The 17,532-nt window shown below is 46.3% G+C and overlaps 1 protein-coding gene across 1 annotated transcript in view; it reads right to left on the reverse strand.

Annotated features, from left to right (window-relative positions):
• The window catches only part of LOC134934577 (collagen alpha-1(VII) chain-like), an 817,258-nt gene that overhangs the window by 331,501 nt on the left and 468,225 nt on the right, over positions 1–17,532 (reverse strand). The gene's annotated exons all lie outside the window — the stretch shown is intronic.

A 17,532-nucleotide genomic window follows, 5' to 3' on the forward strand; every position in this document is an offset into this window, starting at 1 on the left:
CACATATACTGACCCCTCAGGTTCTGACTCAGATACGGCTGATGGGGAGGGTAGTTCACATGTGGATGTTCCTGTTCTTTTGGAGGCTATTAAGTTAATTCTGCAGATTATTGATGATCCCGAGCCATCCGTCCCTCCTGAGAAACCAGATAGGCTCAAGCGTCAGAAGGTGGTTAAACAAGTTTTACCTCACTCTGACCACCTAGTGGATATACGTCAGGAACCCTGGGAAAACCCGGGTATAAAGTTTGTGCCTCAAAAGAAGATGCTGGCTCGCTATCCCGTCGCGCCAGAGCTGTCTAAAAATTGGGAAACTCCTCCTCCAGTGGACTCACATGTGGCTAGGATGGTGGTTTCCTCAGCTCTACCTGTCACTACCGTCACGTCTCTAAAAGAGCCTACAGATAAACGTGTGGAGGGTTGTCTGAAAGCGATTTACAACCTCACGGGTGCTGCACAAAGGCCCACTATCGCAGCTACATGGGCTGCAGAGGCTATTGAAGCATGGGCCTTGGAGTTAGAAGCTGAAATCTCTTCTGACCATGCTAGAGTCGGATAGTCTTATGACTGACAAACACAATCAGGAGAACTTAGAACGAATTAATAGACAACTAGAGTTGTGTTTACCCATTAATGTTAAGTGGAGAAGAATTTTCTCCATAAAACAGAGGGAAAATGAAATGACATCTGAACATTTCAATCGGGCCCTGCAAATAATGGATAGATACATTGGGGTATCAGATACAGGGAACGATGCGAATTATAGGGAAGTGGCTGTCTCTGTGCTAATGGACGGACTCAATAAAACAGTAAGGGACAGGGTACAAACATCTTTGCCTAATTGGAAAGGGGTCACAGTAGCTTGTCTTAGAGAGTGCGCAATTGTACACCACAAGAATATTGGTAGGCGTAGAAAACAAGAGGAGGAGAGGCTGAGGATTGAAAGTATACAGGCTCTTACACCAAAGTCTCATCAGCCTAAACCCCAGACCCCTGCTGTTTGGAAAAGACAGAGAATATGTTACAGTTGTAAAAAGCAAGGGCATTTTGCCAGAGATTGTAGGTATAGTAGAACACATAGTCAATATAGACCCCTAGACAGAGAAAACAAGCCACATTATTAAACACATAGATGGGATCAAGGGACATATGGTAAGGAATCACGAGCCATATAGAAAACACAGATTCGGTTAATGGGAAGAACAGAATAAATGCAACTTTACTCTTTTGACAGAACTTACTGGGGTTAGGAGGAGGTCTCTAAACTTCTGCTTCTCTCTATAGCAGAAGTGACCTCTAATTAACTTAACAGGAGTTTTGTTAGAGATGGTATACATATAGAGTGCTCCCACCCAGGCAGGGCCGGTGCAAGGTTTCTTGGCACCCTAGGCAAAACTTCAGTCAGCCCCCCCCCCCCCCACACACACTTCTCAATCCTTCAGGTGAAAGTGTGTATGCAAGGTCTTATACGTTCCGGACCCACCCACAGTGCCGTAATTAGACACTTTAGCGCTGTGTGCAAGAAATGGCATCGGCGTCGTCGTCCCCCCCCCCCCCACATGTAAAATAGGGGCAGTGCGCGCCGTAGGTGCACGAAAAAAAGTTAGGGGCGTGGCTTCATGGGGAAGGGGTGTGGCCACAAAATAATACCAATGTGTATTACAGTGCACAGTGGTCTCCATTATTCAAATTACGCTGCACAGTAGTGCCAGTACACCAGGTAGAGCCCCTTTTACTCATTACGGCAGACAGTGTCCCCTTTTACACATTACGGCAGACAGCTTCCCCTTTTTACACATTACAGCAGACAGCGTCCCCTTCTCACACATTACGGCAGACAGCGTCCCCTTCTTACACATTACGGCAGACAGCGTACCCTTATTACACATTATGGCAGACAGTGTCCCCTTATTACACATTACGGCAGACAGTCCCCTTTTTACACATGATGGAAGACAGTGTCCCCCTATTTTACACATTACAGCAGACAGCATCCCCCTTTTTACACATTATGGCAGACAGCGTCCCCTTATTACACATTACGGCAGACAGCATCCCCTTTTTATACATTACGGCAGATAGACAGGATTAGATAGATAGATAGATAGACAGACAGATAATCAGAATAGATTATACTTACTGTCTCCGCTGGCTCAAGGAAGTCAGGCTCCTCGGTGCAGCTGCTGGCAGATCCCGGCCAGGCAGGGAAGGAGGGTGGGAGGGAGCCGCAGCAGCGCACTGTAATTGGTGGCGCCACCGCATGAAGCTGTCCCTCTCCTTTCACATTGGCTGGCCGCCACCGCTGTGAATGCTGGGATGAGGGAAGCACATCCCAGCATTCACAGCGGTGGCGGCCAGCCTATGTGGAAGGAGAGGGACAGCTGCAGACGTGCCGCCACCAATTACAGTGTGCTGCTGCGGCTCCCCCCTCCTCCTCCTCCGTTCTCTTCCTTCTCACCTGCCCTGGAAGCTGCTCCTGTCCTTGATCCGGCAGTGGGCACACACAGGTGGCTTGTAATGAGTCCATTTGACTCATTACAATGCCGCTAACTTTAGGGAATACGGGCAGTTGCGCCCTCAGGTCAAATGTGCTGTGTGCCAGGCACACCTGGCACACATGTACAGTAGTTATGGCCCTGATTCAGACTGACGGCATTTTGAGTGCTTGGGATTCCGGCATTGGCATGGTGACCACATCCCATATATGCAAGTACACACACAGTAGTTCCCAGTCACACAAACACACACACAGTAGTGCCCTCACAACATAACAGTGCCCAGTCACATATGAAAACATTTACACATCAGTGCCCAACTGCAAAACAACAGTGCCTTGTCATCACACAAATACACACACAGTAGTGCCCAGTCATAGCACAAATATTATATATAAATATACACACAATAGTGCCCAACCATAGTACAAATACACAAAAAATAGGGCCCAGTCAAAGTACAAATCCACACACAACAGTGCCCAGTGGCAGCCACATCATCAACAGACAACAGAGCACAGCTACAGCAAACACAAAGCAATGCCCACTCATTGTATAAACCTCATGGCAGTGTCCATTAACAATACCAACCATGACAGCAGGGTCCAGTCACGGCATGCAAGCCCAGATAATTTCCTCCCCACCAATGAAACATCTCTATAACCCTGACACATGGAGACCCGTCTCACTGCGGCCCATGAAATCTCTCATGGTCCATGAAGTTGCAGCAGCTGTTGTGCACAGCAACATTCCTTCCAGTGTGTGATGCTCTATATACCAGTGTGACACCACGATTGATGCGCCCCTCAGTTCCTGACTTACGACATTATAGTCTTCTGAGGTCTCAAACAAGTAGTACAAAACAATAGAAGTAGTATAAAACAATATCAGGTGTGCAGTCAGAGCTTTACTCCCTACTGTGCTTTGCCATCCGGATCTCCTCTGTCTTCTATAAGGCGCTGGCGGCTACGAGTTTGCCTGCCAGTGCCGCGAGGATCCGGGAGAGCTGCAGCTCGGATCGGTGAAGATCCGACCTGTGGCGGCGTGGCAATCTCCAGGGGGGGCGTGCGGCGGCGGTGGTCATGAACAGTAGGTTGGAGGGACAGAAAATGACGGCTGCAATTGGGGGGGAGATGCTGTTGCGGTGTGGGGTGGGAAATGCCATGTGCTATTGCGGGTGAGTGCTCGGGGAGAACTGCAGAGGGGAGTGCTTACACGTAGAGCAGCTAATGGTACACAGTGACTTACGCATCAGTGCCGGCTGGTAATTGATGGGCGGCCGCGGGTCATCCCTGTTCCTTGTCTCATAAGAAAAACGAGGAGCACACATAACAGAATAATAGAAGACGCATTTCTCTGCAGCGTGCGGTGCCGCCCTCCAGTGGCCGGCGCCCATAGGCAGCTGCCTAAAGCTGCCTAATGGTGGCGCCGGCCCTGCACCCAGGAAGCACAAAGTATGTGGGATACTGTTCTAGATGCATGTCCACCACAGGTAGAGGAAATTATCTCAAAGACACCGGGTTCCCTATGAACTTAGAATGGACAGGACACTGGATTGATGGCTGGGATAGTCCCAGTAGAGATATAACACACATAGAATTTCTTTTAGGGGAGCAGACCGAGTAGAGAATCATTCCCCCGTAGTGCCCAATCCAGATGTAAAATTTTGTAAAATATTCTTTGCCTCTACAAAATTATCTGTTACTAAACTCTATGTGATTTGTCTTCAAAGTTTCCTCTTCATCTCTTATGTTCACCGACAGGATTACAGTTCAAACGCCACATGCCTACTCTGCCTTTCAGAGCTCTGCCCAAATCCAGTATATCTCACCAGCATAGGGACACCAGTATTAACGCAGTGTGCCTGGTCATGCACAAAGGGTGGAGAATGAGAATACTGGTGAAGGGAGACTGTGCATAGACACCGATATGCATGATGGTGTGACAGCCTGATGGTGAACACAAATCTGATAAATTTTCTTTTTTTATTATTTCCCCTCTCTTTTAATTTTCCACAGACGGTTTACTTCACACAACTGATAATACACAACAGTTAAACACAATTGAAATGCAAGATTTGTGTTCATTACAGGAAAAGGCAGTCTGGAGGTCAAAGGGATATGGCCAGGAATCCTCGGGACTGTGGACAGGTGGACAAGGTAAGCCAGTGGCCCCCAGAACATATCTTCCAAGCTTAGCTGAGGCGGCACACGGTCTGACTCATCTGGGTAAAGAGGGTATGTGTAAGCTGGTGAGAGCCTACTGGTGTGCACCAGGATTCTCTTCTAATGCAGGTAAGAGAGCAATGACATGTTTTACTTGCTTGAGGAAGAATATTGGAAAGTCAATACCAACAGAGCCATCCCATATCCCTCCGACAGATGGACCTTTTCAGGTAATACAAATCGATTTCATACAGTTATTTTCTAACTGGGTAGAAGCGTTCCCTGCTGCCACAAATACTGCTACGTTCACTGCAAAGAAAATTGTGCAGGAATTTGTGTGTTGATATGGTATCCCTAGAATAACTGAAAGTGATAGGGGTACCCATTTTACAGGTGAAGTCTTTCAGGTCATGTGCAAGCTGATGGGAATTAATAGCAAGCTGCATACTCCGTACCGTCCACAGGCGAGTGCAAAGGTGGAGAGAGCGAATAGCACTATTAAGAACAAGCTGAGCAAATTAATGGTTGAAACTGGATTGTCGTGGCCAGAAGCTTTGCCACTAGTATTGTACAGCATCAGAACCACTCCCAGGTCTCCCCTTAACCTATCACCCTTTGAATTCCTTTTTGGTCGACAACCTCATGTAATGATAGACCCCAAGGATGATTTGAAATGTAATAATGAAGTGACTGTGAAATATTTGGATGGGATGAGCCAGCAGCTGAGAAATCAACAAAGAAATTTAAAGCTGGTGATTCCTGACCTACCGAACAGCAATTGTCATGACATTGAACCTGGGGATTATGTGATGATTCGAAATTTCTTACGCTCAGGTTGCCTCATAGACAAGTGGGAAGGACCATATCAAGTCTTGTTAACCAGCACAACAGCATTGAAGGTTGCCGAAAGAGAGACTTGGATCCACTCGTCCCATTGCAAGAAGGTCGCTGACCCGGAGAGAACTCGTGACAAAGAGCAAAGTGTAGAGAACCTCGTATCACTGGAGTGTCTGTTCCGGGAAAGTTGAGAGACAGGACTGTTGAAGGGCATCTGAGCACAGAGAGTAACAAGAGCTAGAACGGTTGTCGTACCACTTTCTTTTTTCACCTCCCCCTGCATTCTTTTCCTTTCTTTTCTCCTTCTTATTTTCCTCCTTTACCCTAATGAAATGGATCGATCACAAGAGACTGCGTTTCGGGTTCTATTAGTAATTCTGATTTTGATAAGGATAGTTTGTTTTTGTGAGGGTCCCAGAGAGGTTGAGCAGGGATCTGGAATGGGTTCTGATGGCAAGTATGAATTTGTAGGATCTCAGGATCAGCACATCATTTTGGTAAAGGCTGGCATCAGTAAGCGCTCTGGTAGTCAGGGAGCTCGGAGGCACTGTGAGGGGTTATTGTCTGATGAATATTGTATTTGTAGGAATTGTGAGAATATAGTTGAGGATGGGTGCATCCAGAGATGTCAGTCCAACCTTAATATCGACATGGACCGTCATCCGTTGAGTGATTACCACTCACTAGTGGGTAAGGTCTTAAACCAGACAGAATGCTGGGTGTGCTCACAGGTACCTCAAGGTCAGAGCAAGTCAGGATTAGTACCATACCCTTTAGCAATAGATGAGGTACTCGAATTACGGGGCGGGAGACCGGTGGACAAGAAATTCAATATTTCTAGGCCCCCTAGTTAGAAGCTCCACCAGTATCATGTAGACAGATCCTTATTGTGTTTTAATATTTCAAATTACCGAAAACCGGGAAATTGGGAAGTGACGTGGAATAACCAGACAATGACCTACTCACACAGAGCTGATAAGATACCCATAGACTCTGAACTTGTACGCCAAATAGCCAACAGTGGGAGGTATTTTCGGTATAGGTATACTCGTGGAAGCAAGACCATGTGGGTTGGAAAAGTATCGCCAGGGTATTGTGCTCATATCATCCAGCCCGATACTTGTACTGAGCAGATGGGAGAACTAGGGATAGGTTTCTTTACTTGGAAAGTTTGTAATATGGTGATGTCATATTTTGTCCCCCTATGTTCTCCCAGATGATGCCTATTTCATATGTGGGAGGAAGGCGTACAAGTGGCTTGCCCCGAGCTCAGAGGGATTGTGTCATATTGGGAGAGTACTACCAGAGGTCATGACCATAACCCATGATAAGATGAAAGACGTTCACCGCAGTGCTCAGGCTCCTTATACTCATACTCACTATGAACACATTATCAAGAGACACCTCATAGATAGGACAGAGCACGCAGCCTCTGATTTGATCAGCGAATCCACCGGGATTCAATTCCTTCTCGCATTAGACATCACCCGTACTGCCAGAGGAATTATAAATTATAGGTATATCCATGCGCTAGCAAACTTGATAGATAATATCACTGAGATGTATGACAACACCTTCAGGTATACAGGAAGGGAGTTACAAGCTTACAAGAAGGAACTGATTCAGCGCAGGATGGTCCTAAATTATATCACAGCCGTGACAGGTAGGTACTGTGTTACTCTGGCAACTCAATATGGAGTGAAGTGCTGTACGTATATTACGAACAGTACTGATGATCCAACGGAGATTATCGATCAAAAGATGGACGATATCTTGCAGTTGAAGTGGGAGTTCAGGAGGAAACACAATCTTACCTTGGCGACTGTGAGTAATGAACTGACCGGTTGGATCTCATGGTTGAACCCATGAAATTGGTTCTCAGGTTTAGGAGAGTGGGCTCAAAATGTTATTATGAGTGTAGGGAAGTTTCTCCTTTTTTATCCTGGGAGTCGTCATAATTATTGGTTTGATATTTAGGTGTGTTCGAATTTTGACGCGGCGCAAGCACGGCACAAAGTTGATGAGTCTAAGGAGCGAGGGCGCTGTTATAGCAGCAGATTTAATTTATGACCCATCCATAGAGACAGTGTTACGATAAGGATTGCAAATGAATTTCATGGCCTGTTTCTTTCACCCGTTTTTCTTTTGTTTCCCCTTCTGCCCAGATACATCCTTCCGGAAAAGACATCTGCCCTACCCAAAATGTTTATATGAATGTATTTTAGATATGTGTCTTATCTTCACCTCTGGAACCTCCAGTTAATAGCACACATAGTCGACAGGTGATATCCACATATACTAGCACTCACATATGTTTCCCCCTCCATGTATCATCAACTAAATGTGCACCCCATTTGTTTTAACAAGAAGCCGAAAAGAGCTCGGTAGTGTTTGTTGGCCCAGTTACAGAGCCTTGATACGGGATGAGAAGGATTTAATGTATACTTCGCAATACCTCGAAGCTTAATTAGAACATATACGGCACGATGATATATGCCCCTCAGACATGGATGCACACATACATGCTTTTTACTATCCCACTAGGTCATACATTTCCTACCTACTACTCTCCCCCGACCATCCAAACTTCTGTAGATATTGTGTAGATATTTTTCTGTTTAGTGATTAGATAGTGGCAGTTATTGGTGACTGCCAAAGGGTGGACTGTCAAAGTTGAAAAATATTGCAGTACACACATCACGTACAAACTACACACAGATGGCCTCCGCGCGTGTACTTGTTCTGTCGTGCGTGCACTTATCCGCAATTTGCGTATGATCGCTTCCGCGGTCCTGCGCATTAGCGCGTGGTATGGGTATTTACAGTAGAGTTTGTGAACACATGGAAAGCTATCAAAACATATTACATATTTAATCCAAATAGTGCACAATGTACACATAGCCTCCCTGCACCACATCAGAAAGTAACAACCGTTTAGATGGTTTCAGAACAAAGGGATTCACCTTTACAGAATAGGAGGGGACAGAACAAGGTTATAAGGTGGTGTTTGCTATCCAGCTGAAGGGTATTTTAAGGGTAACATTCCGGTGTTGGTTTGAGAAAGATCGCATGTTCCTACGGATAGTTATGTGCAGGAGCAGAATATAGATATAAACTGTATTTACTGTACATTATGTATGCGGTGGGAATCCAGAGGAGACCACCCACAAGAGCAGTTGGGAAAGACATCGCCTACCTATTCAAACCGACCTATGACCTCTCATGTACTGTAAATGTGCATTCCTGAGTCCAATGGACAAAGAGATTACAGTATCTATTGTATTGCTTTTTAGAAGAATTGTATAAAGAGAGCCTACTGCAGGCCTGGGGAGACACAAGACTCACAACGTTATCTATCAGATGACGGAGGACCAGACCGGGTAGCGCAAGTGAATCCACTCACGTATGTAACATTGAATGTAGCCATTTACTCTGTTGTATTGTATTACTTGTATTGTAACCCCCTTTCAGCAATAATACCCTGTGGTGTCGGAACCCAGCGGTTTAATTACAATCTGGTGTCGTGTCTTCATTGCCCTGCTAAGGTTTAAAGTGTATTATCATTGCATTGCATTGCTGTAAAAGGTTTCAAGTGTATCTCTGGGTGTGTACGCGCTGTGAGTACTTTGTACCGTCAGCGCGGCGTTTGTACGCTAAGTCCGTACACAGCACGGGACTCTGTACGCTAATAGCGTACAAAGTACGTAGAGTGTGTATTAAGTACAGCGGCCGCAGCGGCTCCAGGGTAAAGTGTATTTAAGGTGTGTTTAAGGTATAGCTTTCATTCCTAAGGATAAATCAGCATTATCAGTTACTACTCATGTGAGAAGGGGTGTCACCATATATGTAAGGAGGGTTGTTTTACTACAGAAGTGAAGGGGAGGGGGGGGGGGGTGTTACTACAGAGATGAGGACAGGGAGATGTATTACTTCAGATATGAGGAGGGGTGTTACTAGAGAGGTAAGGGCAGGGGTAAAGTTTTAGTACATACATATGTGAGGAGGCGAGTTACTAAAAAGGTGTGAGGGTGGTATATTTTTCTGCAGAAGCAATGGGGATGTTTTCCTACAGAGGTGAGGGGAGATCTATATACCACAGAGCTGAGAATGTTACTACAGAGGTGAGGGCAGTGGGAATATTTTCCTACAGATGTGCGATGGTGTTACTACAGAGGTGAGAGTGGAATGGATGTTTTACTAAAGAATTGAAGACGTGTTACTACTATAAAGGTCAGGCAGGCCAAATGTGTTACAGGAGAGGAGCATGGCTCATTCCCTATGTTACTTGATCAAAACCACTACACTTTACTCCCCGTGATGACTTTGTAATAAGGCTGAGATGTATGACATAGCTTCTGTACTCCCTGTAGTAAATGCTACATATTATTTAGAGATGAGCGGGTTCGGTTTCTCTGAATCCGAACCCGCCCGAACTTCATGTTTTTTTACACGGGTCCGAGCGACTCGGATCTTCCCGCCTTGCTCGGTTAACCCGAGCGCGCCCGAACGTCATCATCACGCTGTCGGATTCTCGCGAGGCTCGGATTCTATCGCGAGACTCGGATTCTATATAAGGAGCCGCGCGTCGCGGCCATTTTCACACGTGCATTGAGATTGATAGGGAGAGGACGTGGCTGGCGTCCTCTCCGTTTAGAAATTAAAATAGATAGGAGAGTGAGAGTGAGACACTTCATTTACTTACTGGAGCTTAGGAGGAGTTATACTAGTGACTGATGACCAGTGACCTGACCACCAGTGCAGTTTTATAAATTATTATTATTTAATAATCCGTTCTGTTCTTGTTCTCTGCCTGAAAAAAACGATACACAGTGACTCAGTCACACTCACATACCATATCTGTGCTCAGCCCAGTGTGCTGCATCATCTATGTATAATATCTGACTGTGCTCACACAGCTTAATTGTGGGGGAGACTGGGGAGCAGTTATAGGTTATAGCAGGAGCCAGGAGTACATATTAAACAGTGCACACTTTTGCTGCCAGAGTGCCACTGCCAGTGTGACTGACCACTGACCACTGTGACCAGTGACCTGACCACACTGACCACCAGTATAGTATATTGTGATTGAATGTCTGCCTGAAAAAGTACACTCGTCGTGTGACTTGTGTGGTGTTTTTTTATTCTATAAAAATTAAAAAAACTCATTCTGCTGACAGACAGTGTCCACTCCAGCAGGTCCGTCATTATATAATATATACCTGTCCGGCTGCAGTAGTGATATATATATATTTTTTATATCATTATTTATCATCCAGTCTACTAGCAGCAGACACAGTACGGTAGTTCACGGCTGTAGCTACCTCTGTGCCGGGACTCGGCAGTCCATCCATAATTGTATACCACCTACCCGTGGTTTTTTTTTTCTTTCTTCTTTATACATACTACATCTCATTATCATCCAGTCTATATTAGCAGCAGACACAGTACAGTACGGTAGTCCATGGCTGTAGCTACCTCTGTGTCGGCACTCGGCAGTCCATCCATAATTGTATACCACCTACCCGTGGTTTTTTTTTCTTTCTTCTTTATACATACTACATCTCATTATCAACCAGTCTATATTAGCAGCAGACACAGTACGGTAGTTCACGGCTGTAGCTACCTCTGTGTCGGCACTCGGCAGTCCATCCATAATTGTATACCACCTACCCGTGGTTTTTTTTTCTTTCTTCTTTATACATACATACTACATCTCATTATCATCCAGTCTATATTAGCAGCAGACACAGTACAGTACGGTAGTCCATGGCTGTAGCTACCTCTGTGTCGGCACTCGGCAGTCCATCCATAATTGTATACCACCTACCCGTGGTTTTTTTTTTCTTTCTTCTTTATACATACTACATCTCATTATCATCCAGTCTATATTAGCAGCAGACACAGTACAGTACGGTAGTCCACGGCTGTAGCTACCTCTGTGTCGGCACTCGGCACTCGGCAGTCCATCCATAATTGTATACCACCTACCCGTGGTTTTTTTTTTCTTTCTTCTTTATACATACTACATCTCATTATCAACCAGTCTATATTAGCAGCAGACACAGTACAGTACGGTAGTCCACGGCTGTAGCTACCTCTGTGTCGGCACTCGGCAGTCCATCCATAATTGTATACCACCTACCCGTGGTTTTTTTTTCTTTCTTCTTTATACATACTACATCTCATTATCATCCAGTCTATATTAGCAGCAGACACAGTACAGTACGGTAGTCCACGGCTGTAGCTACCTCTGTGTCGGCACTCGGCAGTCCATCCATAATTGTATACCACCTACCCGTGGTTTTTTTTTCTTTCTTCTTTATACATACTACATCTCATTATCATCCAGTCTATATTAGCAGCAGACACAGTACAGTACGGTAGTCCACGGCTGTAGCTACCTCTGTGTCGGCACTCGGCAGTCCATCCATAATTGTATACCACCTACCCGTGTTTTTTTTTTTTTTCTTCTTTATACATACTACATCTCATTATCATCCAGTCTATATTAGCAGCAGACACAGTACAGTACGGTAGTCCACGGCTGTAGCTACCTCTGTGTCGGCACTCGGCAGTCCATCCATAATTGTATACCACCTACCCGTGGTTTTTTTTTTCTTTCTTCTTTATACATACTACATCTCATTATCAACCAGTCTATATTAGCAGCAGACACAGTACGGTAGTTCACGGCTGTAGCTACCTCTGTGTCGGCACTCGGCAGTCCATCCATAATTGTATACCACCTACCCGTGGCTTTTTTTTTTCTTTCTTCTTTATACATACATACTACATCTCATTATCATCCAGTCTATATTAGCAGCAGACACAGTACAGTACGGTAGTCCACGGCTGTAGCTACCTCTGTGTCGGCACTCGGCAGTCCATCCATAATTGTATACCACCTACCCGTGGTTTTTTTTTTCTTTCTTCTTTATACATACTACATCTCATTATCATCCAGTCTATATTAGCAGCAGACACAGTACAGTACGGTAGTCCACGGCTGTAGCTACCTCTGTGTCGGCACTCGGCAGTCCATCCATAAGTATACTAGTATCCATCCATCTCCATTGTTTACCTGAGGTGCCTTTTAGTTGTGCCTATTAAAATATGGAGAACAAAAATGTTGAGGTTCCAAAATTAGGGAAAGATCAAGATCCACTTCCACCTCGTGCTGAAGCTGCTGCCACTAGTCATGGCCGAGACGATGAAATGCCAGCAACGTCGTCTGCCAAGGCCGATGCCCAATGTCATAGTACAGAGCATGTCAAATCCAAAACACCAAATATCAGTAAAAAAAGGACTCCAAAACCTAAAATAAAATTGTCGGAGGAGAAGCGTAAACTTGCCAATATGCCATTTACCACACGGAGTGGCAAGGAACGGCTGAGGCCCTGGCCTATGTTCATGGCTAGTGGTTCAGCTTCACATGAGGATGGAAGCACTCAGCCTCTCGCTAGAAAACTGAAAAGACTCAAGCTGGCAAAAGCACCGCAAAGAACTGTGCGTTCTTCGAAATCCCAAATCCACAAGGAGAGTCCAATTGTGTCGGTTGCGATGCCTGACCTTCCCAACACTGGACGTGAAGAGCATGCGCCTTCCACCATTTGCACGCCCCCTGCAAGTGCTGGAAGGAGCACCCGCAGTCCAGTTCCTGATAGTCAGATTGAAGATGTCAGTGTTGAAGTACACCAGGATGAGGAGGATATGGGTGTTGCTGGCGCTGGGGAGGAAATTGACCAGGAGGATTCTGATGGTGAGGTGGTTTGTTTAAGTCAGGCACCCGGGGAGACACCTGTTGTCCGTGGGAGGAATATGGCCGTTGACATGCCTGGTGAAAATACCAAAAAAATCAGCTCTTCAGTGTGGAGGTATTTCAACAGAAAAGCGGACAACAGGTGTCAAGCCGTGTGTTGCCTTTGTCAAGCTGTAATAAGTAGGGGTAAGGGCGTTAACCACCTCGGAACATCCTCCCTTATACGTCACCTGCAGCGCATTCATAATAAGTCAGTGACAAGTTCAAAAACTTTGGGCGACAGCGGAAGCAGTCCACTGACCAGTAAATCCCTTCCTCTTGTAACCAAGCTCACGCAAACCACCCCACCAACTCCCTCAGTGTCAATTTCCTCCTTCCCCAGGAATGCCAATAGTCCTGCAGGCCATGTCACTGGCAATTCTGACGAGTCCTCTCCTGCCTGGGATTCCTCCGATGCATCCTTGCGTGTAACGCCTACTGCTGCTGGCGCTGCTGTTGTTGCTGCTGGGAGTCGATGGTCATCCCAGAGGGGAAGTCGTAAGCCCACTTGTACTACTTCCAGTAAGCAATTGACTGTCCAACAGTCCTTTGCGAGGAAGATGAAATATCACAGCAGTCATCCTGCTGCAAAGCGGATAACTGAGGCCTTGACAACTATGTTGGTGTTAGACGTGCGTCCGGTATCCGCCGTTAGTTCACAGGGAACTAGACAATTTATTGAGGCAGTGTGCCCCCGTTACCAAATACCATCTAGGTTCCACTTCTCTAGGCAGGCGATACCGAGAATGTACACGGACGTCAGAAAAAGACTCACCAGTGTCCTAAAAAATGCAGTTGTACCCAATGTCCACTTAACCACGGACATGTGGACAAGTGGAGCAGGGCAGGGTCAGGACTATATGACTGTGACAGCCCACTGGGTAGATGTATGGACTCCCGCCGCAAGAACAGCAGCGGGGCACCAGTAGCAGCATCTCGCAAACGCCAACTCTTTCCTAGGCAGGCTACGCTTTGTATCACCGCTTTCCAGAATACGCACACAGCTGAAAACCTCTTACGGCAACTGAGGAAGATCATCGCGGAATGGCTTACCCCAATTGGACTCTCCTGTTGATTTGTGGCATCGGACAACGCCAGCAATATTGTGTGTGCATTAAATATGGGCAAATTCCAGCACGTCCCATGTTTTGCACATACCTTGAATTTGGTGGTGCAGAATTTTTTAAAAAACGACAGGGGCGTGCAAGAGATGCTGTCGGTGGCCAGAAGAATTGCGGGACACTTTCGGCGTACAGGCACCACGTACAGAAGACTGGAGCACCACCAAAAACTACTGAACCTGCCCTGCCATCATCTGAAGCAAGAAGTGGTAACGAGGTGGAATTCAACCCTCTATATGCTTCAGAGGTTGGAGGAGCAGCAAAAGGCCATTCAAGCCTATACAATTGAGCACGATATAGGAGGTGGAATGCACCTGTCTCAAGTGCAGTGGAGAATGATTTCAACGTTGTGCAAGGTTCTGATGCCCTTTGAACTTGCCACACGTGAAGTCAGTTCAGACACTGCCAGCCTGAGTCAGGTCATTCCCCTCATCAGGCTTTTGCAGAAGAAGCTGGAGACATTGAAGGAGGAGCTAACACGGAGCGATTCCGCTAGGCATGTGGGACTTGTGGATGGAGCCCTTAATTCGCTTAACAAGGATTCACGGGTGGTCAATCTGTTGAAATCAGAGCACTACATTTTGGCCACCGTGCTCGATCCTAGATTTAAAGCCTACCTTGGATCTCTCTTTCCGGCAGACACAAGTCTGCTGGGGTTGAAAGACCTGCTGGTGAGAAAATTGTCAAGTCAAGCGGAACGCGACCTGTCAACATCTCCTCCTTCACATTCTCCCGCAACTGGGGGTGCGAGGAAAAGGCTCAGAATTCCGAGCCCACCCGCTGGCGGTGATGCAGGGCAGTCTGGAGCGACTGCTGATGCTGACATCTGGTCCGGACTGAAGGACCTGACAACGATTACGGACATGTCGTCTACTGTCACTGCATATGATTCTCTCACCATTGAAAGAATGGTGGAGGATTATATGAGTGACCGCATCCAAGTAGGCACGTCACACAGTCCGTACTTATACTGGCAGGAAAAAGAGGCAATTTGGAGGCCCTTGCACAAACTGGCTTTATTCTACCTAAGTTGCCCTCCCACAAGTGTGTACTCCGAAAGAGTGTTTAGTGCCGCCGCTCACCTTGTCAGCAATCGGCGTACGAGGTTACATCCAGAAAATGTGGAGAAGATGATGTTCATTAAAATGAATTATAATCAATTCCTCCGTGGAGACATTGACCAGCAGCAATTGCCTCCACAAAGTACACAGGGAGCTGAGATGGTGGATTCCAGTGGGGACGAATTGATAATCTGTGAGGAGGGGGATGTACACGGTGATATATCGGAGGATGATGATGAGGTGGACATCTTGCCTCTGTAGAGCCAGTTTGTGCAAGGAGAGATTAATTGCTTCTTTTTTGGTGGGGGTCCAAACCAACCCGTCATTTCAGTCACAGTCGTGTGGCAGACCCTGTCACTGAAATGATGGGTTGGTTAAAGTGTGCATGTCCTGTTTATACAACATAAGGGTGGGTGGGAGGGCCCAAGGACAATTCCATCTTGCACCTCTTTTTTCTTTAATTTTTCTTTGCGTCATGTGCTGTTTGGGGAGGGTTTTTTGGAAGGGACATCCTGCGTGACACTGCAGTGCCACTCCTAGATGGGCCCGGTGTTTGTGTCGGCCACTAGGGTCGCTTATCTTACTCACACAGCTACCTCACTGCGCCTCTTTTTTTCTTTGCGTCATGTGCTGTTTGGGGAGGGTTTTTTGGAAGGGACATCCTGCGTGACACTGCAGTGCCACTCCTAGATGGGCCCGGTGTTTGTGTCGGCCACTAGGGTCGCTTATCTTACTCACACAGCTACCTCATTGCGCCTCTTTTTTTCTTTGCGTCATGTGCTGTTTGGGGAGGGTTTTTTGGAAGGGACATCCTGCGTGACACTGCAGTGACACTCCTAGATGGGCCCGGTGTTTGTGTCGGCCACTAGGGTCGCTTATCTTACTCACACAGCTACCTCATTGCGCCTCTTTTTTTCTTTGCGTCATGTGCTGTTTGGGGAGGGTTTTTTGGAAGGGACATCCTGCGTGACACTGCAGTGACACTCCTAGATGGGCCCGGTGTTTGTGTCGGCCACTAGGGTCGCTTATCTTACTCACACAGCTACCTCATTGCGCCTCTTTTTTTCTTTGCGTCATGTGCTGTTTGGGGAGGGTTTTTTGGAAGGGACATCCTGCGTGACACTGCAGTGACACTCCTAGATGGGCCCGGTGTTTGTGTCGGCCACTAGGGTCGCTTATCTTACTCACACAGCTACCTCATTGCGCCTCTTTTTTTCTTTGCGTCATGTGCTGTTTGGGGAGGGTTTTTTGGAAGGGACATCCTGCGTGACACTGCAGTGACACTCCTAGATGGGCCCGGTGTTTGTGTCGGCCACTAGGGTCGCTTATCTTACTCACACAGCTACCTCATTGCGCCTCTTTTTTTCTTTGCGTCATGTGCTGTTTGGGGAGGGTTTTTTGGAAGGGACATCCTGCGTGACACTGCAGTGCCACTCCTAGATGGGCCCGGTGTTTGTGTCGGCCACTAGGGTCGCTTAGCTTAGTCATCCAGCGACCTAGGTGCAAATTTTAGGACTAAAAATAATATTGTGAGGTGTGAGGTATTCAGAATAGACTGAAAATGAGTGTAAATTATGGTTTTTGAGGTTAATAATACTTTGGGATCAAAATGACCCCCAAATTCTATGATTTAAGCTGTTTTTTAGTGTTTTTTAAAAAAAACACCCGAATCCAAAACACACCCGAATCCGACAAAAAAAATTCGGTGAGGTTTTGCCAAAACGCGGTCGAACCCAAAACACGGCCGCGGAACCGAACCCAAAACCAAAACACAAAACCCGAAAAATTTCCGGCGCTCATCTCTAATATTATTATGGCTTTGCTTCCATCATGGCTTTCCCAAGTCAACAAAAGTCTTAAATTAGACAGTATGAAGTACATGTATTAGGGTGTGAGAAGAAGGAGTTGCGGGCGTTTGTGCGAGAATGCCCATATTTTTAAACTGACAATCATTTACAAGGCAAAACCAACCTGGTTTTGTCCTGTAAATGATTGCTGCTTTAAAAATACGGCCATTTTTGCAGAAACTCCTGCACATCCAGCTTCTCACACCCT

Source organism: Pseudophryne corroboree, chromosome 6 (assembly GCF_028390025.1).
Source record: "Pseudophryne corroboree isolate aPseCor3 chromosome 6, aPseCor3.hap2, whole genome shotgun sequence".
NCBI lineage: Eukaryota > Metazoa > Chordata > Amphibia > Anura > Myobatrachidae > Pseudophryne > Pseudophryne corroboree.